The sequence below is a fragment of the Pipra filicauda genome, unplaced genomic scaffold (genome assembly GCF_003945595.2).
Source record: "Pipra filicauda isolate LSUMZ 115617 unplaced genomic scaffold, ASM394559v2 scaffold35_size7292922_pilon, whole genome shotgun sequence".
In the NCBI taxonomy this organism is placed as follows: domain Eukaryota; kingdom Metazoa; phylum Chordata; class Aves; order Passeriformes; family Pipridae; genus Pipra; species Pipra filicauda.
In genome coordinates this window covers 172,719-181,151 of record NW_024104487.1, presented here as the reverse complement: position 1 = coordinate 181,151, position 8,433 = coordinate 172,719, and positions in this window count along the sequence as shown.

Genomic DNA, 8,433 nt, shown 5'->3' with positions numbered 1-8,433 from the left:
TTCCAAAACAGTGCTCTTGTATTCCAACCTCAGCTCCCAGTTGGACATAGAGGTTTATGGAACAAATCCTCTCTCTTGTGCTTCTTTTTCTCTTTATGTTCTTTTTTTTTTTTTGCTAACACACAGCTTAGCCCACCAGTGTCCAGTCCAGGACTGTCACAGCTCCTTGGAGACCTGTTGTAACACCAGGTGAAGTCAGGCACTGACTTCCCACACACAGCCAGCTAAACTCAAATTCCAGCAGCATTGCAGTGCCTGGACAAACTTCCCTGTTTCTCAGGAGGGATAAATAATCTGTTACACACCCAGGTACTCCAAAGGCTCAAACCTAATCCTACACATCCCCCCTGCCTTCCACCCCAGCCTCCTGCCTCTGCCAGCCCTCGGTGAGGTCCCTGGATGGCTCTCTGTGCTGCAGGAATGAGAACTAAGGGCCTCTCCAGGAAGGAGCACCGAGCAGAGCCTCCCCCCTGGGCCCTGGGGATACATTTGCTGAACGGGGCTGTTCCTGCAGGCAGAGAAGGAGCAGATATTGACTGAGATAAATGGCCTGGATGGATGGTGTTTCTCCCCCTCAGCACTCTGGGAATCCAGGATAATACCCACGTGTGCAGTGTTTGAGCTCCCCACTGTCACGTCCCAGCCGGGCAGCTGCAATAGCACTCTGGGAAGTCAGGCAGGTTTTACCTTCCTGTGCCCTGCTCAGCACCTCCATCACCACTGAGTTCATCTGACAGTTCTCAAATGCTGTGTGAGTGCTCACAGCCTCGGAAAAAACAACCTATCCACAGTAATTCTTCCACAATTCCAGTTAACACCAAGAGATACCTTGATACTGTTTGAGCCCAAGCAGAAATGAGCTCCAAAGGAGGACCCACCCCCGGTGTGGTGTTTCCACAGCCAGACCCAGCTCCCAATGCCTGGTGAGACATTTCACTGTGGCATGAACCAGGACACCCACACCCCACCAGTTTAAAATTACCCTTTTGGAGGCTGCTCCTCTTGTGACTGCACAGCTTCAGTTCATACTTCCTCCAAACCCTCACTTAGTCCTAAGAAATAACTTACCTGAGAAGGAGGAGGCAGTAAGTTTAAGCTCAAGAGAGAAAGGGACTCTAACAATTTAATTAGCAGCAGAAATGAAAATAAATTTCCCTGATGAATTTCTTCAGCGTAGACGAGGCCACAAAGTCTAATTTTCCTGTCCATTTCTACCCACAAACACATTTAAAAGAAATTATAAGCGTACATTAAGGGGCATGTGAGGGTTGGGGTTTTACATTTACAGCCCTCAACGTGTCACTGGAGCCACTTACCTGATCATGGGTGGATTTAAGTTGTCTTAAATCGTTCCCCCCACGCAGAATCCCAAGAGAAACGTGTCTGTAAATTGTAAGTGGGGGCACTGCAGAGATCAGCACTGCCCAGGAAGGCAGGGAGAAAACTGGCTGCTGTACCTACAGCAGAAGTTCAAAACAAAGTACCTTGCTAAGTTTGGCACCTTGTGGAAAGATTTAGTCACCCTGGGTTCCTCGGGAGAAGGCAGAAGGACAACGAGGGGGCCAACTGGGCTTCCACTTGTTTGCTGTAAGCCAATTGCCTCTGAAAGGATTGTGGGATGCAGGCAGAGAGGGATTTAGTGGGGGCTTCAGGGAAGGAGCTAGAGGTGGTTAGGGAGGGATAAACGAAGTTTCAGGATCTAATAACACTGTTTACTGCAAAGTGGGATGAAGGAGAAATAAGATTGGTTCGTGTAATTTGGTTTTCTTGGATTAAATTTACTTGGCTCTGAGCTGAACTGCTGGGTCAGCTCAGGGATCCAATTCCCCTAAGCCTGCACATAACATGACCTCACTTTTTTAATATTTTCTCCATAATGAAAGGGAGCAATTTGAACAGATGAAAACCCACTAGATGCCTACAGAAAAAAAGGTGGGAGCTTTATGGAAAAGCTTCCAGATCCAGGGAAACCAGAGACTGTATGAATACACCCCGTAGGGGAGCACAGTGGGACGAGGAGGGCAGCCCCAGCTCTACCTCTGGCTGGTGATTTTTCCACTTGTGTGTTTGTTTTATTGCACCAGACAGGCACTCCCTCCTTTCTGCATGTCTGGCTAATGCAATCCCAGGGGGTTACACTGTCAGGAAGGATCACCCCCCAGATCCAACCGAGTGTGGCTGTTGGGGCCGGGCTTCCCAGAGGGACTGACGGCAGCACAAACAGGAGCCAGGGCAGCAGAGATCACTGCCAACTGAACTGGAATAGCTGGAGGACAGGAGTGAGGGGCAGGGAATGTAAGGCTGTGCCTGGATTAGCTTTGCACGGGGAGCTGTATCACTGGTGAAAGCCTGGAATAAGATGGAAAGGCAAATGCCAGAGGGACAGAGGTTTCTGGGAGTTCGTGGGCTGTGAAACTCCAGCTGACCTCAGACTCAAGGGAGCTAGAAAACACAGAGAAGGGAGTGCCTTGGAATTAGCCAGTAGGACAGAACTCTAATCTGAAGCAACAAAAGACTGGGAAAAAAAGATCATGGAAGCAGCTCAGTGTAGCAAAGCCTGTGCATGGTCCTTACACATCACACTGCAGCAGCTGCTCAGCAACAGCCTCCAAAGTGCTTCCATTTTTTTTTTGGTTTCTGCAGTTGAAATTTTAAGTTGTCGATATCATACATCCAAATATCCAGGTCTTGGGGTAAAGGGAAATGGTAACCAAGGAACAGGAGCCTGAAATTGCATCTTGGACTAAGAATAAACATCTCTGCCACAGGCAGATGGAGCACAGCTCAGCTGTGCAGAACACGAGAAAAGATGTTGGAGGAGAAATAAATCAGGGGGAAAGTGGGAACCCTACCAAGGGAGTCGGTAGGATTTGCCTCGCTGATAGCAACATTTTCTACAACAATTGTGATGTACAGAAGCAAAACCAAACAGTCCACAACCACTGAGCAGCAAGTACTGCATGTACCAACCCAGCCAAAAATACACCCATGCCACCAAGGGTGGCAGCAGGAACAGAGAGGTAAAGATGGCTCATTTTCTAGTCTGCTAGGTCAGAGGGAGATTTGTTTTCTTTCCTGAACACTTGCTTTAATTGCATTAGTTTAGTGGTTGGTTCAGGTCACTAAGAAATAGGTTGTTCTCTCCAGTATTTTTCTCATGGCTCAGGGTCTTTGATTTGTGTTTGTCAGCTGCCTCAATTAAAGCAGAGTTTTGAAGTTCAGGGGTATTTCCCCTCACTTTTCCCATTAGACACATCAGTTGGTTGATACTGAATAATGCACAGCTGCCAGCCCATCTTTTATTTCAGGGAATACAAGCATCCAAGGGGAAGCCTGCCTCCTAGTTTCCAGAAGTTAATGCCTCCTGGATTGCAGCAGCAGGGAGAAAAATCCAGTTTTTCTCTACTGCTTGGCAGTGATGGCACCAAAGACACCTCATTACGGCCAAGGTGCTTCAGAACCAACAGTTCTGTGGCTTTTTTAGCTGGATGCAAACTGGGTCTGCAAACTGGCTTTGATACCACTGGAAAAGCCTCTCCCTGAGGGCTTTGCTACAAAGCAACTTAATGTATCCCAGCCTTTCCCTCAGGACTGAGCAGCACTTGGAATCCTGGTGATTTGCTTCGAGCATCTCAAACCCTGTTAATTATCAGAGCCTCACATCCACCACAGCTTTTAGTGTCTCTGTTCCCCCACAGACAGGTTGGAGAAAATGCAAATAAGTCCCAGCTGTGGCTCTTAAGAGAAAAAGAAAAAGGATATAAAAAAAACCCTCTCACCTTTCCCATGTGCTTTCATTCCCTACACTTCCTGAATACTATCTGGAAATTTAAAAAAGCAACCAGAAACTGTTATCTCAGGATTTCCAGAACAATTCAGTTATTTCATTCAGAATGTGGGTGAGCTTTAGACGTACCTTGACTAAGCCAAAAAACATCACAAGTTGGGGTTATTTCTGTCCTTTTTTTTTTCCTCCTTTCTTCCCCAAATATTGCAGAATTCCCACTGAAGGGCAGCCCAGGATTGCAACATTTTCTACCACCCAAGGAGTAGATTTTGTGGCTGGGTCAGAACAGTATTGTTATTTCATACATGATCATTTCTACAAATAATTGTGTAACTCTGCTCTCAGGAATCTCAGGGGTATTAACACCAGAAAAGTGAACTATTATTTATTCCCCAAGACAAAGACTGGTCACAGAAACAGAAGCTGGAAGCACCCACACACTGCCAGCTATTTAAACAAGGATGATGGAAGCATCACCAACACATCTTACCACGTAGGGAACGACATCCTTCTGTATCCACCAAATAAAATACACCATGGATCACAAATTCCTGCACATGAGGGTCCTTAACCTGCACCTTGGTGCTGAGACAGCCTCAAAATTTACCCAGCAGAGGGGAATTTCACAGTGCTTTCAAACACTTCAAACAGCAGAACGTAAGGATTCAGACTTCCAGACAAAGGTGTTGTTACAAATGTCAGCGTGGTATCTTAGGAATAAGAGAAAGCACAACCTTGTCAATCCCCCCCCATGCCCACAACCGAGTTTAAAACAATAGAAATAGTTTCCTCCTTCTCCCAGGCACATTGCTGCCTGCTAGATTATGCTGCTGCACAATGGATGTAAGGAATCAGCACTATGGCATTCAGGCTGTGGCTTAACTGTGATAAACTGGTGCCTAAAGCCCTTTCATTTGGTGCATCACCCCCTCCCTCTGGAGCACACGTTCCTATTTAGTCATCACTTTGTTCCCGGGGTGTCAGCAAACTCCCACAAGGGAGCAGGGTTTTCTCTCTCCCGCGGGTCATTAACCACTTTTAACGGGCTCGGCAGTTTTTTTGTCTGCCCGTTTCCTGACAGCAGACAGTTCTTTCTGGGAAGGGATGGCACTGTCAGAGCCCCTCACTGGCTGCAGATACACGGTTCAGGTGTTTCCCTACCTGGCAGTGAGTTTTCTCCTCCCACAGGAGCCAAACTCCTCAGAGCAGTTCACCAGCTGTGCAGTTCAGAGTAACTGTTCTAGAAATGTTATATATCAGTTGGAATAGCATTGGCCTCTTTTTTTATACTCCAGCCATCTCCTCACCTTTTGCTTCTGAATGCCTTCTCAAGCTCAAGAACTCCTTCAGGACAGACTTCCTTGTGCCAGGCCCCTCTTCCCTACCATCTCCTTCTGTTTATGCTGCTCTCCAAGAACCCATTTCCAGCAGTGCCATTGAGTGCAGCTCCAAAAAAAAACCAATTACAGGTACACTTCTCCACATTCATCTTCTTAAAAGTCTGGTCCCTGCACTCTTCCTGCTCTACTTACCACCCCTACAGGCCAGCTGGGATTTTATTTTTAATTTTGGTATTGCTATTAAGGCTTTGAAGGGTTGCATGTCTCCACTTCCCTCTGCTCCCACCCTTGGCACAACCACCCTGCAGCCACAGATTGGTAATTACTGCCCTGCCTGGCATGGTGAGTGCCTGGCATGGTTTCAAGTGCTCAACTTCAGGCAAGGAAGTCCAGGCTTTCCTAAAGCTCCTGAAGCCACAGTGATACTTCTGTAATCGGGAAAACACAAAGGCAGCACCAGGAAAGTGACTTTTAGTGCCTTTATCTTATCTCCCCCTGCTCCAACACTGTCCCATTAATAATGCATTTCCTTGCTCCGGAGCTCCTCCAGTTCCATGACCAATTACTGTTCCCACTGAAGTCCCTGGCAGAATTCCAGTGGAACAGAAGTCAGTGCCTCCAGCACAGAACTTGTGTCTCTCCCTTGTTTGTTCTGTTATCTCCCTGCCAAATCCCAGGGAATGCCAGGTTACCTTGCAGCTACTGGAGAAACCCAGGGATTCTGGGTATTCCTCTAATTCAGCCTGGGGCTATGCATGTCAGATCCAGAAAAGAACTGGTCCCAAAAATCCTCAAGGGCATTGTCCCTTGTTTTCTGGGACACACACCAGTACAAGGTTACGATGGACAAAATTCACTCCTTGGCCCTGAACAAATGCCAACGAATCCAAAACACGGCTCAAAGCTCAGTGTCCACGCTCAGGAACAACTCAAATGCAGGAAGAAATGTTGCAAGACTTTCCTATTCCCAAAATACAGCAATCACAGGAGTTAGTTCCTAACACCAGGCTATGGAAGAGCCCACAGTGCCTTTGCATCAGAGACAGACCTACTTGTTGGATTTTGGGCCAAAAACTTCTCCTACTCCCCCATCAACGCTGCTCAAATGTAATTCTTTGCTTGTGGAGTAAGGACAACTACACCTCACAAGTGATTTAGGGAGTGACTCATCAGAAACTGCTTTTAAATATTTATATTTGCACTTATGTAACTTAACTACTACAATAAGATCACCTAATTGTGGAAGACAACCAGTCCCCTCCTAATTACTCCAACCATACTTTAATTTTGACTAGTAAAACCTTCCAATCCATTTGTGCAGCCCTTTTAACCAAAGGTGAGGTTGTTCCTCCTTTCATCTTCCATCTCGGTATTTTTTATCCAATTATGTCAGTATTAATATCAAATGAACTGGGGCAAGTGCAGTTACTTGAAGTCCCTGCAGTGTGTTTTGAGGCAGAAATCATTTCTCTTTAATACTAATACTTCTAACTGCTGCACAACAGACTGTGAGGAGCCTGCAGGAGTGGAGAATGCAACAGAAATTCCAGTTTGTGGTATTGCTGTTGTATACACAGAGTTTAAAAAACCAGGCAGCATGGTTTTTGCAGCAGCAGTGTTTGCCCTCCTGTTTTGTGGCAGCATTCCCCTCCCAGAGCACTGGCAGCAGGAGGGAGCCATGCATTAATCAGGAAGCTCCCTTCACTAATCCAGTTCCCCCTGTCTAGTAAGAGGATTCCAGCAGCAAACATGCCCACAGTTTTCTAAGAAGAAAACAAGCCAAGCAAGGCAGCTCCCGAGGACATCAAGGAAACACAAAGTGACAGATTGGTGTCACCTCAGAGAAAGTGTGGCAGGAGATGCCACCACGCCTCTCCCTGCATGGAGACCCACCAGGGATGAGCAGGAGCAGCAGAACATCCCTGTTCTGCATCACAGCACCATAAATACTGAGAGCACAAGGCACAGGGCAAGGTTACATCATTCCCGAGGAGAACCCTGGAGACTCTCATGCTGCTCGTTGCTTTGGGAAAGCCTCATTTTTTATTCTTTAATCAAATACAAACAAACCCATAAGTGGCTGAAATTGCCTGCTATTTAGGAGTTAAGCTCTAATTTTAATTAACACCTCTGGTCTTTAGGCTTAATGAGGTGAACTTTCTTAAGTTACAGTAGAGCACAAGTCAGGCACAACATTCTCCCTCAAGAAAGTCAGCACTGTGCAGAATTCACAAATAACTTGGAAATGGTGGGAACAGACTTTTTATAGATAAAAACTATTTGTAAAATAGAAACTATAGATAGAAATGATTTATATTTAGGTAGAAACTATTTGGTAGAAACTATTTCCACTTACAGCAAGAATGAAGCTGGCCTAGACATCATTCATTCTTGCTGCACTGCACTTTGAAAAAATAATAAGTCAGAAATAAAATTAAGGGATATCCACGGTCATAACTGAGTGATACTAATATGGATAGAAAAGAAAAAAATGTCTCAACTCAGTTTTGATGTCTAATTAGCCAACTGTTCTTGCTTTTTTCTCTATCTTACCACTGGAATTCTCTGGCTCCTCAAAATCAATGGTGTTTTCATTAAATCTAGAGACTCTGCTCTGGTGTTCTGCACTCACTGCACCTCCACAAATGGGATGATTTTGGGGCTCATGATACTGTAACAGAATCTGAGGATTAAATAAAAGGAGAAGATTAACACACAGGGCAATCCAAGGCTTCCTTACTTGCAATAACACAGCAACAAGTGAAAGCAGCACAGAAAAATGCTCCCAAGAAGCCAGACTCTACAGAGCACAGCTGGCTCTCAGGCTTCCCAAATCTTTCAAGGTACAGATTATGCCATTCATTCCCTTCTCCTCCTCACCTGAAAATCCTGCCCAGGGTTTCTGGGCAACAGTAACACACCTGTAATGCTCAGTTGCTCAGCACAACCTCGTTGGTTAGGAAGGGCTCTCACCACCTTGGAGTGTGCTCATAACAAATTCAAGTGTTGGTTTTTTTTTTGGTTTTCAGTATGTGACAAAGTTACACACAGATCTCAACTTCTCCCAAGTTCTCTCTTCACGTATTTTCTCCCCCAAAAAGCAAGTACTTTAAATGGCTGCTTCCCCCTCCTCCAGCCTTACCTCCCCAGTGGAGTCAGGGTGCAATTCCCAAGTCCTTTTGAGCACCCAGCTCCAGCCCTGCCAACACATCCAAACAATTTCACTTTTGGCTGCTCTTCCTCCACATCTAATGCCCCCTTTGTGTTCTGCCTTACTCTCTCCTCACTGCTCAAAACACGAGCAAA